General features: G+C 45.2%; 1 protein-coding gene and 1 pseudogene across 1 annotated transcript in view; one reads left to right on the top strand and one right to left on the bottom strand.

Annotated features, from left to right (window-relative positions):
* The window catches only part of LOC135057020 (zinc finger protein 585A-like), a 305,581-nt gene that overhangs the window by 199,730 nt on the left and 83,490 nt on the right, over positions 1-22,361 (top strand). The gene's annotated exons all lie outside the window — the stretch shown is intronic.
* Positions 12,799-21,145, bottom strand: LOC135057013 (gastrula zinc finger protein XlCGF17.1-like; annotated as a pseudogene).

Genomic DNA, 22,361 nt, shown 5'->3' with positions numbered 1-22,361 from the left:
CGAGAAAGCGCTACCCCCACTACCAACTGTTCCTTGGACCTCGCCTTTATTAGGAGATCGTCCAAGTACGGGATAATTAAAACTCCCTTCTTGCGAAGGAGTATCATCATTTCGGCAATTACCTTGGTAAAGACCCTCGGTGCCGTGGACAACCCAAACGGCAGCGTCTGGAACTGATAGTGACAGTCCTGTACCACAAATCTGAGGTACTCCTGGTGAGGAGGGTAAATGGGGACATGGAGGTACGCATCCTCGATGTCCAGGGAGACCATGTTATCCCCCTCGTCCAGGCTCGCAATAACCGCCCTGAGCGATTCCATCTTGAACTTGAACCTTTTGATATAAGTGTTCAAGGATTTTAGATTTAAGATGGGTCTCACCGAACCGTCCGGTTTCGGTACCACAAACATTGTGGAGTAGTAACCCTTTCCTTGCTGAAGGAGGGGTACCTTGACAATCACTTGCTGTGAATACAGTTTTTGAATAGCCACCAACACCGCCTCCCTGGCAGAGGGAGTTGCCGGTAAGGCAGATTTTAGGAAACGGCGGGGGGGAGACGTCTCGAATTCCAGCCTGTACCCCTGAGATATTACTTGAAAGACCCAGGGATCCACTTGTGAGAGATCCCACTGAGTGCTGAAATTCCTGAGACGGGCCCCCACCGTACCCGGGTCCGCCTGAGCAGCCCCAGCGTCATGCTGTGGACTTACCGGACGTGGGGGAGGACTTCTGCTCTTGGGAACTAGCTGTGTGTTGCAGCTTTTTTCCTCTACCTTTGCCTCTCGGCAGAAAGGATGAACCTCTACCTGATAATACGGTGCTTTCTTTTGCTGTGGGGCAGCCTGTGGCAAAAAGGTCGATTTCCCAGCAGTAGCTGTGGACACAAGGTCCGAAAGACCATCCCCAAACAGTTCCACCCCCTTATAGGGCAAAACTTCCATGTGCCGTTTTGAGACGGCATCGCCAGACCATTGCCGAGTCCATAACCCCCTTCTGGCGGCAATGGACATAGCGCTTACTCTTGATGCCAGCCGGCAAATATCCCTCTGTGCATCACGCATGTATAAGACTGCATCTTTTATATGCTCAATCGTCAGCAAAATATTGTCCCTATCCATGGTATCAATATTATCTGATAGGGAATCTGACCACGCAGCAGCAGCACTGCACATCCAAGCTGATGCAATCGCTGGTCGCAATATAATGCCGGTGTGTGTGTAAATAGCTTTTAGGGTAGCTTCCTGCTTCCTATCAGCAGGTTCCTTCAGGGTGGCCGTATCCGGAGACGGTAGTGCCACCTTCTTTGATAAGCGTGTCAGCGCCTTATCTACCCTAGGGGGTGTTTCCCAACGTGACCTATCCTCTAGCGGGAAAGGGTACGCTGCCAATAACCGTTTTGAAATTATCAATTTCTTATCGGGGGAAGTCCAGGCTTCCTCACACACCTCATTTAATTCCTCAGATGCAGGAAAAACTATAGGTAGTTTTTTCTCACCAAACATAATACCCTTTTTTGTGGTACCTGGGGTATTATCAGAAATGTGCAAAACATTTTTCATTGCCTCAATCATGTAACGGGTGGACCTATTACACCTAGTACACTAGTCTCATCATCGTCGACACTGGAGTCTGTATCCGTGTCGACGTCTGTATCTGTCACCTGAGGTAGCGGGCGTTTTAAAGCCCTTGATGACATTTGAGACGCTGGAACAGGCACAAGCTGTGTAGCCGGCTGTCCTATGTCGTCAAACCTTTTGTGTAAGGAGTTGACACTTTCACGCAATTCCTTCCATAAGTCCAACCACACAAGTGTCGACCCCGCAGGGGGTGACATCATATTCACAGGCATTTGCTCCGCCTCCACATCATTTTCTTCCTCATACATGTCGACACAGCAGTACCGACACACAGCAGACACACAGGGAATGCTCTTACAGAGGACAGGACCCCACAAAGCCCTTTGGGGAGAGTATGCCAGCACACACCAGAGCGCTATATATCACAGGGATATCACCTATAAAAACGTGTTTTCCCCTTATAGCTGCATAATATAGTTATACTGCGCCTAATTTGTGCCCCCCCCCCCTCTTTTTTACCCTTTTCTGTAGTGCAGGACTGCAGGGGAGAGCCAGGGAGCTTCCCTCCAGCGGATCTGTGAGGGAAAAATGGCGCCAGTGTGCTGAGGGAGATGGCTCCGCCCCTTTTTCGGCGGGCTTTCTCCCGCTATTGTAAAAGTTCTGGCAGGGGTTAATAAACACCTATATAGCCCCTGGGGCTATATATGGTGTCAGTTCGCCAGCCAAGGTGTTAATATTGCTGCTCAGGGCGCCCCCCCCAGCGCCCTGCACCCATCAGTGACCGCAATGTGTGGTGTGCATGAGGAGCAATGGTGCACAGCTGCAGTGCTGTGCGCTACCTTGGAGAAGACAGAAGTCTTCAGCCGCCGATTTTCCGGACCTCTTCTTGCTTCTGGCTCTGTAAGGGGGACGGCGGCGCGGCTCCGGGAACGGACGACGAGGTCAGGTCCTGTGTTCGATCCCTCTGGAGCTAATGGTGTCCAGTAGCCTAAGAAGCCCAAGCTACCAGCACTTAGGTAGGTTCGCTTCTTCTCCCCTTAGTCCCTCGGTGCAGTGAGCCTGTTGCCAGCAGGTCTCACTGAAAATAAAAAACCTAAACTATACTTTCTTCCTAGGAGCTCAGGAGAGCCCCTAGTGTGCATCCAGCTCGGCCGGGCACAGAAATCTAACTGAGGCTTGGAGGAGGGTCATAGGGGGAGGAGCCAGTGCACACCAGGTAGTCCTAAATCTTTCTTTAGAGTGCCCAGTCTCCTGCGGAGCCCGTCTATTCCCCATGGTCCTTACGGAGTCCCCAGCATCCACTAGGACGTCAGAGAAATAATAGTTTCCTACCTCTTTCGTAATGGAGGGGTTGGACTCTCATAGATAAGCTGTTGGAATTATCACAATAACTATATGCTTACTAATTTGTGATGTATTACAATTTGTTTATGTGTTATTTTTGGTGCTCTTTACTCTTTCCTTTTCTTTTTCTTCTTTCTCCTCTTTTCCTGGATCGCCTGTGGCCCTTTTCCATTCTCTCCTTGCAGTTGCCATCTCCAACTTATGTTCAGAACGCCTGTCTCACTAGCTGGGATGTGACGGGCACTCTAATTAAGGATACACTGCAGTGACGTGCAGTGAGGTCAATGACTGGGGAGGCACTGACTAACAAAACTGGATTTACACACTCTCTGTGCTCCTACACACACACACACACACACAATGTGCTCTCATATACTGTACTCACTATGTTCCCATACACACACTGCGCCTCCATACACACTGAGCTCACACACACACACACTGTGCCCCCATACACATCGAGCTCACACACACTGTGACCCCCATACACACTGAGCTCACACACACACACACTGTGGCCCTATACACACATATACTGTATACTGTGCTTCCATATACTCACTATGTTCCCATATACGCACACACACTATGCCCCCATACACACTGAGCTCACACACACACAGTGGCCCTATACACAAATATATATTCATACCCTCCAACATTGTACACAAAAAAACGGGACAAATGACAAAAAGGGGCATGGTCACGGGTAAAAGGGGCGTGGCCACGCCCCTTTTCCTATACTTTCAATGGAAGTTTGGAGAGCCAAAAATCGGTACAGACCATAAAAAAAAGGTACTGTACCTATTAAAAAGGTACAGTTGGAGGGTATGTATATTGTGCTCTCATATACTCACTATGTTCCCATACACACACACACACTATGCCCCCATATAGAAAGCTGGACTCACCATCTCTGTAGAGCTGAGACTTCCTTGTCACATGACTGCTCAGCACCAGTCATGTGACCTGTATACGGGAGGCACACAGCATCAGCTTCTTGGAGATCCGGGATCACTCCTGTTACATATTGCAGGTCTGTGGCGGTATTCACCAGTGTGTGTGTGATGGGGGGGGGGTTTACAGCAGCGCACACATACACCAGCAGAGTAGCAGAGCAGGGAGAGCGCCTCCCTGCTTTGCAGACTCTACTGCACCTAGACAGGGAGAGAGAGAGAGAGAGAGAGAGAGAGAGAGACGGACTTCGCACTGACAGTGACAGCAGGAAACAGTCACTGCTCAGTGCTGGACGCGCTGACCAACCAAATCTGTCACACTGACAGGGGTGTGCTCTGAGGTGGGATGCAGGCACGCCCCTGTCACTGAGGCAGATCTGCTGGTGCCTCTACTGTACGTTTTTTTAATGGGCTTTTCCTGCCCTTCGTTTGGCCACGCCCCCTGCCCGCCCCTCGCTGAGACACTTTAACATTGTCAGCGTGAGGCAGCGCTCTCAGCTGCCTCCCACCCACAGTTTCCACAGCAAAGAAGATAATTATGACACAGAACGTGTTATAAATGTCTTCTTTCCTTTTACTTCAGTCATTATGACAGGGGAGGCACTGCCTCCCCTGACTGCACGTCCCTGATACACTGTCTACATTCTCCTTTGGTAAGTGTGGAATTGGATGACAACCCATATTGACTCATCTAATTTAGCCCCCCAATTGACATCTACTTCTATCCGGTTTTTGTCATGGAACGTAGCCGGATTGAATTCCGCGTGCAAACGACGACGGGTATTGTCTCATCTCAAACGATTAGACCCTGATATTATTTTACTGCAGGAGACGCAGAATCTTTCAGTTCATGGTGAGAAATTTACTATTTTAAATATCTATGCCCCTAACACATCTAGCTTGGCCTTTTATTAAAAAAACTATCAAATCTTCTTATGAAGTATGATACTCCTAATCTGATAATAGGTGGAGATTTTAATTATTTACATAATCCCTTATTGGATCACTCAGCCTCTACCTCCCCTACCGCTTCAAACCGTGTGAACGGGGTTGATTTTCTCTGTTCCAACCATGATGTGGTTGATCAATGGAGACTGCATAATCCTTCTTGTAAGGACTTCACGTTTCATTCTAGGGTTCATGATGTATTTACTATAATATATTATATTTTGGTAGCAGACACTCTGTTCCAGCGAGTTCGTAAAACCATAATAGACTCTATCATTATCTCAGATCATGCCCCTATACTTTTTGCTTTAACTAGGTCTATTCCTTGGTACTCCTCACGCCTTTGGCGTTTCCCTTCCTTCCTTTCCCAGAATGATGATTTTCAATTATATTTGAAAGCCAAATGGAGGGAATATGTAGACGATAACTTAGAACACTGGGATGATCCTGTTTTATTTTGGGAGTCCTCAAAGGCAGTGATGAGAGGCATGTGATCTCTTACATAGCCAAACGTAATCGGACTCACAGAAAGACATTACATTCTTTAAAAAAACAGACTGAAGGAAGCCTACCGTCATTATTTGCGATTTTCAACAGCGGATAATAAATCTATTTATTTACATCATAAACAAATTTTGGAGTCTTTTCTTATGAAAGAGGCTCAAACCAAATTAGAATATTCTAAAAACATTTATTACCGCTGGGGGGGTAAATCGGGGAAAGTTTTAGCTTATATGGCAAGTCGACAATGGAAGAAACAATTTATTATGAAAATCTTGGACCCAAACTCTAGTGTGGTGGCTGCTAAACCTGCTGATATTAACAGTGTATTTCATTCATACTTTACTTCTCTTTATGAGGATTCTCCAATTGATCCGCTTTTATCAGATTCCTTTCTTAAAGAAGCCAATCTACCATATCTAACAGCTCAACAGAAATAATTCCTTTCTAGTGATATAACAGAGGAAGATATTGGGTTTGCCATTGATAGCTTGCATCTTAACAAATCGCCGGGTCCTGACTGATTTAATGGGAACAATTATAAGATACTGAGGGATGATATTATTCCCGGGATCCGGTCTGAAGATCGACAGTGTCTAGGTTGACAATGTTTAGGTTGACCACTATAGGTCGACAGTCACTAGGTCGACATGGATGGAAGGTCGACAGGGTTTCTAGGTCGACATGTGCTAGGTCGACAGCCTAGACACTGTTGATAAAACGAACCACACCCTTCCCGGGATCCGGTCTGAAGATCGATAGTCTAGGTCGACAGCCACTAGGTCGACATGGATGGAAGGTCGACAGGGTTTCTAGGTCGACAGGTCTAAAGGTCGACATGAGTTTTTCACATTTTTTATTTTTTATTGGATTTTTTCATACTTAACGATCCACGTGGACTATGATTGGAACGGTAAAGTGTGCGGAGCGAAGCGGTTGCGGAGCGAAGGCACCATATCCGAAGCATGGCGAGCGAAGCGAGCCATGCGAGGGGACGCGGTGCACTAATTTGGGATCCTGGTCACTTTACGAAGAAATGACACCCCAAAAAATAAAAATCCTCGTGTCGATCTTTAGACCTGTCGACCTAGCACATGTCGACCTAGAAACCCTGTCGACCTTCCATCCATGTCAACCTAGTGACTGTCGACCTATAGTGGTCGACCTAAACATTGTCGACCTAGACACTGTCGATAAAACGAACCACACCCATTATTCCCTCCCTGACTCATGTTTTCAAATAGATTCAGGAGGGTAACCTTAAATATCCTACATTTAATGATGCTTACACTATATTGTTATTGAAACCCAATAAAATTCCTGATTTAGTAACCTCATATAGACCCATTACTCTCTTGAATCAGGATTACAAAATTCTTTCAAAAATTCTGGCTACTCGCTTGCAAACAATCCTTCCTTCTCTCGTGACGTCCCACCAATCTGGTTTCACTCATGGTAGGAACATGGTTCGCAATGTTTGCATGGCGGTAGCGGCTTTATATTCTTCAGCAACTCAGTATCACTCTTCTAATACATTGTTAAGTTTAGATGCCGAAAAGGCATTCGATAAAGTTTTATGGCCCCATTTATATGTTGTATTGCAAAAGCGAGGGTTTGATTCTTCCTTCATTCATTTAATTAAATATCTGTATAACTCCCCCAGGACAAAATTGTTAATCAATGGTCTTTTAGGTGACCCTATTCAAATGTTATGGGGAACTCGACAGGGATGCCCTTTATCCACCTTACTTTTCAATCTTGCCATAGATCCCTTGCTAAGAGTTCTCCAATCCTGGCCCCTTTTCCGAGCTATGTCCTATGGCAGTACAGAAGTTAAGATGGCCGCCTTTGCTGATGATCTTTTTATTTCTAATCCCCATGAGTGTTTATTGCCCCTTCTCTCTAAATTAGAAGACTTTGGTGAGATATCGGGTTTCACCATAAATCACTCCAAATCTACTATTATGGCCTTATGCGCTTCCTTTCGTAAAAGTACATTACAGGTTGGTAATCTGAAATGGGCAGATACTTATATCTCTTACTTAGGGATTCGCCTTCCTAGAAATATCTATGATTTATATACCATTAATATAAAAAGTACTATTGATACAGTTCTTAAGGAGTTGGATGGTTGCCAACATTTTCGGTTATCTTACCTGGGAAGAGCTAACCTTATAAAGATGATTACCTTTCCGAAACTGCTGTATCCTATTCAGGTTCTGCCACTTGTGTTTACTAAGACGGATCTTGGCCCTCATTCCGAGTTGTTCACTCGCAAGCTGCTTTTAGCAGATTTACTCATGCTAAGCCGCCGCCTACTGTGAGTGAATCTTAGCTACTTAAAATTGCGAACGACGTATTCGCAATATTGCGATTACACCTCTCTTAGCAGTTTCTGAGTAGCTCCAGACTTACTCGGCATCTGCAATCAGTTCAGTGCTTGTCGTTCCTGGTTTGACGTCACAAACACACCAAGCGTTCGCCCAGACACTCCTCCGTTTCTCCAGCCACACCCACGTTTTTCCCATAAACGGTAGCGTTTTTTCACACACACACCCATAAAACGTCCAGTTTCCGCCCAGTAACACCCACTTCCTGTCAATCACATTACGATCACCAGAACGATGAAAAAGCTGTGAGAAAAATTCCTAACTGCATAGCAAATTTACTTGGCGCAGTCGCACTGCGGACATTGCGCATGCGCACTAAGCGGAAAATCGCTGCGATTTGAAAAAATTTACCGAGCGAACAACTCGGAATGACCACCCTTAAACGAATTGATGTGGCATTCCGGCAATTTATTTGGAAAAAAACAAAATCTCGCCTTAGACTCCGGTTGTTACAAAGAACCAAATCTGAAGGAGGCATTAACTTTCCAAATATGGAAATCTATAATTATGCTGCTGTGGGTAGACAGAAATATTAGACAACCCTCTCTTAATGTCAGCATGGTCAGTTTGGCATACGATCCGCAATTAGTGGAGACTTAACGCTTCATATTCTTTGTTCCTTCCTTTACTTGGCAATGTAAACTTCCGACATGGTTTGGCCTCTGCTCCCTTCACTTTGTGGGCTCAACAGGGGCTTACTGCAGTTCGTCAGCTTACTAATGCAACCATACACCGTACTCTTACTTTTTCTCAGGCTCATTCTAAATTTTCTTTTTTACAAATTCATAATTTAGCCTTTTTGCAAGCACAACATTATGATTCCAAAGTGATTTCTTATCTTTCTCCCATGTATTGGACGAACCAGCTGGATATGGCCTTTCAGTCTCTGATTAATGCTAGAGGAGCTATTTCTATGTTCTACAAAATATTGCAAACACCGTATTATGAAGGCCACTATGACACTGGTATTACTAGATAGCAGAGACACTTTCCTGATCTTAGTGAAGCCGTCATTCTAAAAGCGCTGTTATATTCCAATCACACCCTTCCAACCATTATGTACCAGTAAATGTTCTTCAAAATCTTTTATAGGGGCTATCTGTCACCCTCTCGTTGTCCATTAATGGGGATGTCTTCCACTTCGACATGTTTATAATGCACTCGACCTGAGGCGACTCTTTTTCACTGTTTGTGGGATTGTATTCATATAAAAAAATTCTGGCTTCAAATAAAACAATTCGCCATTTCAGATTTAGTTAATTTTCTACCATTGTCCCCTGAATGGGCCATTTTTGGTATACTGACAACCACTTCTAGAATATCTCCGGCTGTGGCGAAAAAATGTATTTTACAGCAATGGATACACCCATCTCCTCCTTCATTACAAATGTTTAAAGATAAACTCTTTCACGTGTTTAACATCGATTGGATGGAGACTTCACTACATAAAGAACAACGCATTCAGAAATTTTTTGATGTTTGGGAATCCTTTATTGATACTTTAAACATTTTCAATAAAGATTCAGATTCACAATTGTTTTCGTACAACTCTATGGTATGAGACTACAGCATTTCTGTCTGATCCCCCCATTCGATTGAATTGACACCCCCCCCCCCTCCCCTTTTTTATTTTTTTTTAATTGGAGTTGTTGGGCTACAGGCGATCCTTTCCCTCTCCTCTTTTCTTTACATCGTACATCTTTTCTTTCCCTTTTCCTACTCTTCTATACCTTCTTCTCCTCTTTTTTCTTTTTTTCCCCTCTTTCTCTATTCTCTCTCCTTGGAAGATTGCTTTTTCCTTATTTGTTATACAGGTTGAGTATCCCTTATCCAAAATTAAAAATTACACATTTTTGGGTCCTCTACTGAGATAATGACATCTATATTATATATTATGTTAATATATAGATATATTATATAGATATATAGTATAATATACATATATATTTGTCATTATCTCATTAGGGGAACCAAAAATGTGTGATTTTGAATTTTGGATAAGGGATACTCAACCTGTATAACCTTTTGATACTTTACGGATTTTATATTTTGGATACAACATTTTGTATTACAGTCATTTTCCATTGTATTGTTTTTCATCTATCATTTCAATTACTGCCTTGTTGGTATTGTAACAAAAATGTTTAAAATAAAAAATTGAAATAAAAACATTTAAAAAAAAGAAAAAAAAAAGAAACAGACTCCATGAGGGTGGTATGAGGGCCAGACGTCCACAGGTGGGGGTTGTGCTTACAGCCCAACACCGTGCAGGACGTTTGGCAAATTCGCAACTGGCGCCCTGTGCTCTTCAGATGAAAGCAGGTTCTCACTGAACACATGTGACAGACGTGACAGAGTCTGGAGACGCCAAGGAGAACGTTCTGCTGCCTGCAACATCCTCCAGCATGACTGGTTTGGCAGTGGGTCAGTAATGGTGTGGGGTGGCATTTCTTTGGGGGGACCCACAGCCCTCCATGTGCTCACCAGAGTTAGCCTGGCTGCCATTAGGTACCAAGATGAGATCCTCAGACCCCTTGTGAGACCATATGCTGGTGTGGTTGGCCCTGGGTTCCTCCTAATGCAAGACCTCATGTGGCTGGAGTGTGTCAGCAGTTCCTGCAAGATGAAGGCATTGATGCTATGGACTGGCCCGCCCATTCCCCAGACCTGAATCCAATTGAGCACATCTGGGACATCATGTCACGCTCCATTCACCAATGCCACATTGCACCACAGACTGTCCAGGAGTTGGCGGATGCTTTAGTCCGGGTCTGGGAGGAGATCCCTCAGAAGACCATCCGCCACCTCATCAGGAGCATGCCCAGGCGTTGTAGGGAGGTCATACAGGCACGTGGAGGCCACACACATTACTGAGCCTCATTTTGACTTGTTTTAAGGACATTACATCAAAGTTGGATCAGCCTGTAGTGTGTTTTTCCACTTTAATTTTGAGTGCGACTCCAAATCCAGACCTGCATGGGTTAATAAATTCGATTTCCATTGATAATTTTTGTGTGATTTTGTTGTCTGCACATTCAACTATGTAAAGAACAAAGTATTTAATAAGAATATTTCATTCATTCAGATCTAGGATGTGTTATTTTAGTGTTCCCTTTTTTTTGAGCAGTATATATATATATATATATATATGTATGTATATCCACACACACACACACACACACACACACACACACACACACACACACACACATACACAGCAGAAGGGAATATGGAAATCAGAGGAAATCACATGATGTAATTGCAGCTTCCTGACAGGCCACCGCCCCCACTCCACATAAATGCACTGATAGAAAATGCCACTATTTATTTACACAGAGATCCCCCCCCCCCTGTAATGTCACCCCAATATTCTAATGAGCTGTCAAAGTCAGGCATAGCCAAAATCACAAGTACATACAGTCACTATTGGTGGTTCTGGGCTCCGGACAGTTCAAGGGAAATCGCACAGTCACAATGGCAGCGTGTGTACCCACCTTTACACACCAGAGATATTTATACACAGCAACACTGATATTGTGGACACAAAAGTAACACTACAAGTGACACATTAACAGGAAATTGTCACTGTCACCATAGCGACAATGATCTGATATTAAGATAATACACAAAAATCTTTTGTTTTTAAACGACTTTATTTCATATCTTTTAATACACATATTTTTGTCCATATACAGTTTAATCTTAAAAAATACTTTACTCTGCACAACATGGATAAAATATCCTTTAAAGCACAGAAACAATTCAAGTTATGTTTTAGTATTGCAGGAAAGTAAAACATACATATCAGGAGCCAAAAGCCTTAGGGGGGTCATTCAGACCCAGCTGCAATAGCGGCCCGCAGCAGTTTGCTGGTGGTGGCAAAACGCACATGTGCCACAGCCACGCACACACATTGTGGTCGCATCACTGAGGGGTTAATGTGGGGCGAGCCGCCCCTGTTTTCCGGGGGCTGCGTGATTTCACATCTGCGTTCATCTCTCATTAACCCCCTATAAGCTTCCAGAGTGCACCTCATATCTCATCTCTTCCAGGTTAATTCATATGATATGAGATCGGTAGCACCACTACTTTCAGGATTATTATACAGAACACACATAAAGGCTGACACAGCAAATAACAATAAATTATCACATACAAGGGATAATCATTAAGTCTAATTATCAACTGGTTCTGTGCGGGACCCATACACCTCTTTACTGCCTCCAGCAGCCCCTGGTACTGCACTGCAGCCATCCGCCCTGTCTCCCCCCACTACTGCCACCCACCCTGTCTCTCCCCACTTCTGCCACCCATCCTGTCTCTCCCCACTACTGCCACCCACCCTGTCTCCCCCACTACTGCCACCCATCCTGTCTCTCCCCACTTCTGCCACCCATCCTGTCTCTCCCCACTACTGCCACCCACCCTGTCTCTCCCCACTTCTGCCACCCATCCTGTCTCTCCCCACTACTGCCACCCACCCTGTCTCCCCCACCACTGCCACCCACCCTGTCTTCCCCCACTACTGCCACCCATCCTGTCTCTCCCCATTACTGCCACCCACCCTGTCTCCAACCCACTACTGCCACCCACTGTCTACCCCCTATTGCTACCCACCCTGTCTCCCCTCACTACTGCCACCCACCCTGTCTCCCCCCACTACTGCCACCCATCCTACCTTCCCCCACTACTACCCATCCTGTCTCTCCCCACTACTGTTACCCACCCTGTCTCCTCCCACTACTGCCACCCATCCTGTCTCTCTCCATTACTGCCACCCACCATGTCTCCAACCCACTACTGCCACCCACTGTCTACCCCCTATTGCTACCCACCCTGTCTCCCCCACTACTGCCACCCATCCTGCATTCCCCGACTACTGCTACCCATCCTGTCTCTCCCCACTACTGTTACCCACCCTGTCTCCTCCCACTACTGCCACCCACCCTGTCTCCTCCCACTACTGCTATCCATCCGGTCTCTCCCCACTACTGTTACCCACCCTGTCTCCTCCCACTACTGCCACCCATCCTGTCTCTCCCCACTACTGTTACCCACCCTGCCTCCTCCCACTACTGCCACTCGTCCTATCTCCACCTCTGACACCTTAGTGCTGCTTGAGGACAAGATTGCTCGCACAGACACTGCCTCCTGCAGTACCTACTACTGCCACCACCGTGTCCTTCTTCCCTCTGCCACCTCAGTGATGCTTGTGGACAATATTACCTACAGTGCCACCGGCAGCCCCCACTACAGCACTAGTGCCACGCACCCTGTCTCCCCCCTGACATCTCAGCACTGTTTGGGGTTTCTTGGTACTGCTGGCAACAGTGTTTCATCTGCAGATGGAAGAAAGTAAGCTGGGAAGTAAGGAGGCAGAAGCTGCTTCTGGTACCTTGGACCCTGGTCACATAAGGCTGGGAGAGTCAGTAAGCAGATTATGTAATAGTCACCATCTTACAGGCAGCCGGTGGAGGGAGCAGAGAATGGGTGTTATGTGGCAGGAACGGGCTGATTAGGTAACAGCCTGGCTGCTGCATTCTGTACAAGCTACAAGAGGTGCAATTCTTTTGCTGGGAGACCCAGGTAGAGGGCATTACAGTGTTCTATGTGTGATGATACAAATGCATGCATGACTGTATGTAGTTCTTCTGAAGGAAATAAGTGCTGGAGTCTGGCTATGTTCCTCAGATGAGGACCTGATTGTGGCTGATACCTGATGTCTGTCACTCCACCATCCAGGACACCAAGATTCCACACAGGATCAGCATTTTGTAACTCAGAACCCCCAAGTGTAAGTCTGGGTGGTAGGCAAAGCTGAGCTGTAGCCCTGCCCTTTGTTGGTGAGCTTCTATTATATGGATCTGTTTCACCAGACTGAGTCACAGCCAACTGGCATCACCCACACCTGGAGCTCAGCTGGACATATAGGATTAGTATTCGGTTCGCAGTACCTACAGCAAAAGACAGGTTATTGGCTTAGCAGTGGTAAACGAGGACATGAGGTCTGATAGTTTCACCCTGCGATAGCATATATATATATATATATATATATATTGCAAAAAGCATGGGAGATAGGATAAGAACATTGAAGAACGTTACATGGCAATGATAAGTATACTCCAGAAAAATAAAATGGTTCCTCACCTGAGCTTATTTCTCAGAACAAAGAAATGGCCTCTCTCACCTGTGTGACTTTGCTGTTTAACAAGTTGTGATTTCTGTGAAAAACATTTCCCACACGCAGAGTAAGAAAATGGCTTCTCACCTGTGTGACTTCTGATGTCTAACAACTTGTGATTTCTGTGAAAAACATTTCCCACACTCAGAGCAAGAAAATGGCTTCTCACCTGTGTGAATTCTCAGATGTGTAACAAAAGCTGATTTGTCTGCATAACATTTCCCACACTCAGAGCAAGAAAATGGCCTCTCACCTGTGTGACTTCTCTGATGTGTAACAAGATGTAATTTATGTGTAAAACATTTCCCACACTCAGAGCAAGAAAATGGCCTCTCACCTGTGTGAATTCTCTGATGTGTAACAAGTTGTGATTTCTGTAAAAAACATTTCCCACACTCAGAGCAAGAAAATGGCTTCTCACATGTGTGAATTCTCTGATGTTTAACGAGATCTGATTTGTGTGCAAAACATTTCCCACACTCAGAACATGTAAATGGATTCTCGACCTGTGTGAGTTCTCTGATGTGTAACAAGATTTGATTTGTATGCAAAACATTTCCCACACTCAGAACATGGAAATGGCTTCTCACCTGTGTGAATTCTCTGATGTGTAACAAGATTTGATTTGTATGCAAAACATTTCCCACACTTAGAACATGGAAATGGAGTCTCACCTGTGTGACTTCTCTGATGTGTAACAAGATTTGATTTATGTGCAAAACATTTCTCACACTCAGAACATGTAAATGGATTCTCACCTGTGTGACTTCTCTGATGTATAACAAGATGTGATTTACAGGTAAAACATTTCCCACACTCAGAACATGGAAATGGCCTCCCACCTGCCTTAGCTGGTTGATGGGTAATAAGGTTTGTGTTCTGTGTAAAACATTTGGCATCTATAGAACAGGGAAACACTGTATCTACTGTCAGAGCTGTAACAGATGCACCAATATCAGAGTGATCAGGAGAACATTTCCCAGGATCAGAGGGATCAGCTGATAGAGCTGGATGTACAATTGGGGTAATGGGGTTAGCTCCTGGAGAATCCTGTATACTGTCATTATCTTTTATGTCACAATCTGGGGATACCATTAGATGTCCCTCTGAGATATTCATGCTTGTGTGTCCATCTGCTGGAAATAAAATACATTATGGAAAAGTGAAATTTTCGGCAACAATATTAATCTTGCAAAGAATAGGAGAAGACGTCTCTCTGGGACACTTAATTGTAAATGTGTGTGTATATTAAAACATAACTTTTAATGAAGGCTTTATAATATTGTGTCTCAGGCTATCACTGTGTCCACCCTCCTGAGAACACTCACAATAACAAATATAATATTATAATAAGACTTAGATATATCTCTCTCTTGTACTGGTAACTAACCATGAAGTATAAATGGAGATGTAGTCACTCTCCAAGTCCTATGTCAGCACCAATGTAGAACAATGGATGGGGAACATATCGTATGAATTGGAGATTCTAGATGAACAATAACATCAGTCATATGAGCTGATAGATCAGAGAAATGTCTCCTAATGTTACTCCTGGAACCATTGGTAAGGTAGCATTCCTTTATGTGTGTGCTCATACGCGGGTAAGCCTGTACATGTGTTACTTACCCTTATATAGGGTATATTGCTATAACAGAGTAGGTGTGGAACAAGGTACTTTACATGCAATACACCATATAATACCCTGCAATCATCATCTACCAGGTTATAATCCACTGTTACACCCCCATCATCAGTGTTTTACCTCTATACACTCAGTAGTAATAAGGAAGATGTGTGTACGGTAAGTATGATACAGAGAATTACATATCAGGATCTATAGAGCTGCCTCCATACTTCTGCTTCTCATATGTGTGCTACTGAAAGCAGTGAATATCTGAGTGAGAGTGCAGGGAAGATAGCAGAGTCTGATGAGAAAGAGATTGGATCTGCATTTGCAGGGATGTACCACACCTGTCAACCCTGAAGGTATATAAAATAAGAGGGGCGTGGCCTGAGTCCATCCAGACGTGCTTTCTGGAGCTCTCCTCACTAAGTGGCTTCTTATCTACCCTACCTGATAGCTCTCAGCCACCGCTGGGACCAAGATCCACTCTATTAAGTCCCAGCCCTCCTCCTGTCCTATAGCCGCAGACCTCTGCTTGTGCCAGGCACCATTCCCCATAGTGGCCTAGTAAAGCCGCGGGCTGTAATCCGGGGCTGGTTGCGACCAGTCTCTCCTGCACGCTCCGGACACCTGACTTGGAGGCGCTTTTGCCTCAGGCGGGAGGTCACTGTCCCGCACATACGGGTGCGCAGCTCCTACTACGGCTGGGACAGAACGGGCTCCCCACAGTCCCCGGTGGTGATATTGGGAAGTGAGGTGGCTGCCATTTTGGATCCTAGCGCCCGCCATCGCATGCTTTGCCTTCTGCATCTGTCTTTAATAAGGTTTGAAATTGATCTAAGCTGCTAAATAAGGGTCCTGACGGCTGGACCGGGGTCACTACACTAAATTGAAGCGTTTTCCTGGAGGTGAAACTACCTATTAATATGGTACAACTATATTCTACTTCCTCTCAGTCTACATGCAGAGCCCAGTATCAAGAATCATCTGAGTACAGCTCATTACACCGTAATTTATTACAACCTCGCAGTATATTGTGGATTTATTCACGATTATATTTTACCACGTGTGTCTCTCTGTGCTGAGTACTTCACTTCTGTGGTCACGCTGACCTCTAGTGGAATTTCTCAGTCATTACTGTGTTATTTAAGTTGCATTACATCAGGTTTCCTTGAAATTGTGGCTCGTATACTCCCGTCACCCCGACTAAGAATGTCATTTTGAACAGTCATCTTGATGTAACCTCCAGACAGCATACTACTGCTGTTTCCAGATAACCGTGCCTCCAAAAAGGTTAATCCTATCTACTCTGGGAAACAGATGACTAACCTTATAGATTCCTTTATTGCACTGTATCCTATCTCCTGTACTTGCTTTACTGTGCCCTGTGGATGCCTGTTTTCTGCCATATACATGTATCAATGTAATGTACACATTGTAATGTATCACTGACAATTGTGGTGCTGAATAACATTTATTGGGGGGGGGGGGGGTGCACTGCTCCTTTTGGGAGATGTCACTCTTGCTCCAGACCCTCATCTTGATAGATCCTCCACTACTGATGAACAGACCAGTGATGTCGCCCGTTCCTCAGCTTCCTCACCCTCCCTTTATTAGCTGAATCTGACCTCTATCATACTCGGAGAATTAGACATCCAGGTGTGCGTGATTACACTTATTACTCTGCTGTACACAGCTCATATTAGAGAATATACCTTCTTCTAGGTCGTTACAATTGATCCCTCACATTGATATATTTCTGTAGGGGGTGATATTTTTAACTACTTTTTAGATGCCATTTTGTCCATGTGTAACTCCATTTTGTATATGTATGACCTCATTGCTTTATATATGAACTTTTAGTTAGGATTAGTGCTTTAGGCACCAATTAAAAATATAGATCCACAGCTGTCTTTCACCTTTGACCTAGTGTGCACTTTGTCGCAGCGCAGCGATCGGGTCAAAACTGCACATGCGCAGCAGTGCGCCGGCGCATGCCAGACGGCCAAAGGCCGTCATAGCCTAGCGATCGCCTCCGAGGCCGAGGCGGTCGCTGGGCGGGAGGGGGCTGGATGGTGGCGTCAAGCCGCCGTTTAGGGGGGGCACGGTCCAGCCAACGCAGGCGGGGCCGGACCATTGGGGGGGCAGGCCGCGGCAGCTGCATGCCGTCACACGCAGTCGTTGCAACCCGGGGCAGCGAAGAGGTTCTCCCGGCCAGCCGCAGGAGATGCGCTGGCCGGGAGTAACTCCTGAGATCCAAAAGCTTCGCGCTCCCCGCATTTCTGCGGGGGGGGCGGCACTGACTAGCCCTGTGCTGGGCGTCCCCCCACATGTCTGAGTTACTAAATTTAGCACAGCTATGATCAACTCTGAATGACCCCCATAGTGAGTGGGGAGTGTACAAAGCCTTTAGGCTGGCTGATTATTATAGATATATGTTCCTATTATCAGTATCTGAGATGGAAACTGTCTAGTAAGATATTTGGGGTATTGGATTCATAAGTAGGTGAAAGGGGACAGTTGTCCAGGATAAGATAAATTATGTTATACTGAAGGACTACTGCACCCAGCATCACAGACCCTGAATGTAATATCTGGTAAGACAATGTTAGCGTATCCTTGCAGGGTATAAAGCCTAGACACTTACACATAGCAGGTTAGTTCCGATTGATCCAAATAGAAATGCAAGGACCAGACGCGCTGTCACTGCTGCCAGTAAGGGATTGTCAGTCCCAAGAACAATGCTGCAAAAAAGAGAAATGCGTTAACACTTAACACGTTTCTCAAGCTGCCATCACCACATGCACTCCACTTCATGAGGATCCAGATATGGACTTTTAATCCATTTATTCCTTGCCTTTGGAACTTTCTCTGTGGAACTGCACTATTACAGCACTGATTGGAGAGACCCAGCTTTTGCCTAATTATCACAGCTTGCCTGCTGTTCATTTCCAAGCACCTGGAGGACTCCATCGCCATGGGTAACACCAGCTGTATCTAAACATCATTAATCCCCAGGGAACTTTATCCTTCAGTCCGGGATCCCATGTGGACACACACCAGCAGCTATTTTATTTGGTTCTCAGTTTTTATTTATGCCTAATTATATGCTTTTAAGTGTTATGGTACATATACTGTCTAGTGAATAAATTGTTTACATATTTTAATTCATCCACGTTTGTTTTATTGGAGAAACATCAACCAGCGCCAGTACATTTCTCTTTATTGCAGCATAGTTCCGATTGAAGCTGGTTCTGTCTGCAGCGGATACAGACTTCTATAAACCCACCTCAGTTTAAAATTCAGACAGAGTTATTAAAGAGGGATCCTGAGGGTGACTGAACTATATTGTATAAACTACATAATCGATGACCATCATCTGGGACAGATCTTATAACATCTGAGATAAGAGCTGAGTATAATAATTTGTTCTTGCTATTACTGTAACGGAGTATAACTTGTTATTTGCAGGTTTTCATTCTTATAACTTAGAGAAATAAATGTTTATCCTTTATAATGGCCCTCATTCCGAGTTGTTCGCTCGGTATTTTTCATCGCATCGCAGTGAGAATTCTCTTAGTGCGCATGCGTAATGTTCGCACTGCGCATGCGTCAAGTAACTTTACTAAGAAGAAAGTAATTTTACTCACGGCTTTTTCGTCGCTCCGGAGAACGCATTGTGATTGACAGGAAATGGGTGTTACTGGGCGGATGTACGGCGTTTTAGGGGCGTGTGGCAGGAAACGCTACCGTTTCCGGAAAAAACGCAGGCGTGTCTGGAGAAACGGTGGGAGTGCTTGGGCGAACGCTGGGTGTGTTTATGACGTCAGCCGGGACCGAAAAGCACTGAATTGATCGCACAGGCAGAGTAAGTCTGGAGTTACTCAGAAACTGCTAACTCGGTTTTGATCGCAATATTGCGAATACATCGGTCGCACATTTAAGATGTTTAGATTCACTCCCAGTAGGCGGCGGCTTAGCGTGTGTAACTCTGCTATAATCGCCTTGCGAGCGAACAACTCGGAATGAGGGCCAATATGTCCTGTGTCAGTCTTCATATTTATCACATTGTATCCCAGAACTTGGTCGCTTGAATTTTTCTACAGACAACAATTTCATGGTCTGATCCCACCCCTCTGATATGGTCCTGGTCGCCTTTTCCCGCTACTCCTCCTTTACCACCTTGGAGATTGCAGGATTATATATTAATGGATGCTGAAGGTAAACGCACCTGAAGATACTTCCATTACTAACCATTGGTGTGCCCTTAAGGCCATGGATCAGAAGCCAGAGAAGGCCGTCATCCAAGTGCCAGGGGACAGGTAATCAGTAGGGAAGGTGCAGGATTCTGAATGCAGGTTCCCATAGACAAGCTCAATAAATGTATTATGTACCTAAGGCGACGGTAGCAAGACTCAGATGCTGCCAACTCAGTAACAGGAGCCGCTCATTAGCCAATTCCCTGAGGCCGGCTGTTACAGGAGCATGTGGATACATGACAGGGGCTGCGCCAGATATTTCCTAAGCATTGTGTCACGTGGCATGAGGAACCCCGAGCCTGTGCCCCAGCAAGTAGCCGCACCATGCCACAAATAATACACATCCATAGCGTACATAATATAGCATGTAATACCATAGGCAGAGGTACTGCTAGCACACAGTATGGCTGCTGGTGACACACAGTGACATGATGTGAGGGGGAGCAGGAGTATAATAGGGGCTAATGGCTCCTATGTATGACATACACCAGAGAGTGTGGGGAGTAAACTGGTCAGATCTCTGGGCTGGCAACACAGTGACATGATGTGAGGGGGAGAGCAGGAGTATAAGAGGGGCTGATGGCTCCTGATGTATGAGATACACCAGAGAGTGTGGGGAGGAGACTGGTCAGATCTCTGTGCTGCTAACACACAGAGACATGATGTGAGGGGGAGAGCAGTAGCATAATAGGGGCTGATGCATGAGATAAACCAGAGAGTGTGGGGAGGAGACTAGTCAGATCTCTGGGCTGGTAACACACAGTGACATGATGTGAGGGGGAGAGCAGGAGTATAATAGGGGTTAATGGCTCCTAATGTATGAGATACGCCAGAGAGTGTGGGGAGGAGACCGGTCAGATCTCTGGGCTGATGACACACAGTGACATGATGTGAGGTGAGAGAGTAGGAGTATAATAGGGGCTGATGTATGAGATACACCAGAGTGTGTTGGGAGGAGACTGGTCGTATCTCTGGGCTGGTAACACACAGTGACATGATGTGAGGGGAGAGCAGGAGTGTAATAGGGGCTGATGGCTCCTGATGTATGAGATACACCAGAGAGTGTGGGGAGGAGACTGGTCAGATCTCTGGGCTGGTAATAAACAGTGACATGATGTGAGGGGAAATGCAGGAGTATAATAGGGGCTGATAGTTCCTGAGTTCCCCATAGATACATTTCCCTCATTAGTTTGTACTGACAGAGGAGGGTGTAGGATAAGAGATTGCTGTAGTTACTGAGAAATGAGAATATGTGACTCTTATTTGTAAAAAGTGATTATTACTCACTTGTGCTGATGTCTGTAGAGATTTCCTCCTCCTTACACTACTGATCACCCCTCACATACGTCTCTTCTTCTCCATCCGTACCTACTGCCTTCATATCAGTCACATACGTCTCTTCTTCTCCCTCTATATCTTCTGCCTTCATATCAGTCACATACGTCTCTTCTTCTCCCTCTATATCTTCTGCCTTCATATCAGTCACATACGTCTCTTCTTCTCCCTCTATATCTTCTGCCTTCATATCAGTCACATACGTCTCTTCTTCTCCCTCTATATCTTCTGTCTTCATATCAGTCACATAAGTCTCTTCTCCTCCCTCTATATCTTCTGCCTTCATATCAGTCACATACGTCTCTTCTTCTCCCTCTATATCTTCTGCCTTCATATCAGTCACATACGTCTCTTCTTCTCCCTCTGTATCATTTATCTTCATATCAGTCACATAAGTGTCTTCTTCTCCCTCTGTATCATTTATCTTAATATCAGTCATATACGTCTCTTCTCCCTCTATATCTTCTGCCTTCATATCAGTCACATACGTCTCTTCTTCTCTGTCTATATCATTTATCTTCATATCAGTCAGCTGTTCCCCCTAAATAGATCAGAGAATATAAAGTGTAATGCCTGATGTTATTACTGGAGAGGAAACAGTATAATATCAGTGTATGAGACACACAGATGCTCTGCACATTATATAACTTTGCATTTGGACAAACCATGGTGCACTACAAGGGGGCACATACATTTATTGTCATTGCATGCAGGTTAAATACTGGCTGCTTTGACACGAAGCCCAACAAACACTGGGCAGGTCTAGTCTTACAGAGTAATTCAGATTTGAGATTGGACACACTCCTCCCAGATCTGCCCCCTGCACTGCAGCACGGTGTCACCTACTTGCTCTTATTTGCTTCTCTCCCACCTCAGTATCAGCCCAGTGACAGTCACTTTGGTATATTGGCGAGACCCTAAATCCCACCTACCTGATCCTCCTGTGGGGTCCTGTGATTCTCCTCTGTACAATCCTGGGAATACAGAGGACGGGGACATCTCTCTGGGGTATCTCTGTTACTGGGCCCGTCTGTAGGAGACACACAGTTACTGAGTACAGTGTATATATGTGATTATCAGGTGGTGTGTGTATATAGGGGGCCCCATACCTGCTCTCCCCTGTATAATACATGACAGTCTCCTCTTACCCAGTGATGTGAGGGGCCGGTGATTCTCCATCATCACGTCCTTGTACAGACCCCTGTGTTCCTCTATATACTCCCCCTCCTGCATGGAGAGATAGAAA

The sequence above is a fragment of the Pseudophryne corroboree genome, chromosome 3, assembly GCF_028390025.1.
Source record: "Pseudophryne corroboree isolate aPseCor3 chromosome 3, aPseCor3.hap2, whole genome shotgun sequence".
In the NCBI taxonomy this organism is placed as follows: domain Eukaryota; kingdom Metazoa; phylum Chordata; class Amphibia; order Anura; family Myobatrachidae; genus Pseudophryne; species Pseudophryne corroboree.
This window is presented reverse-complemented; position numbering and strand designations above follow the sequence as displayed.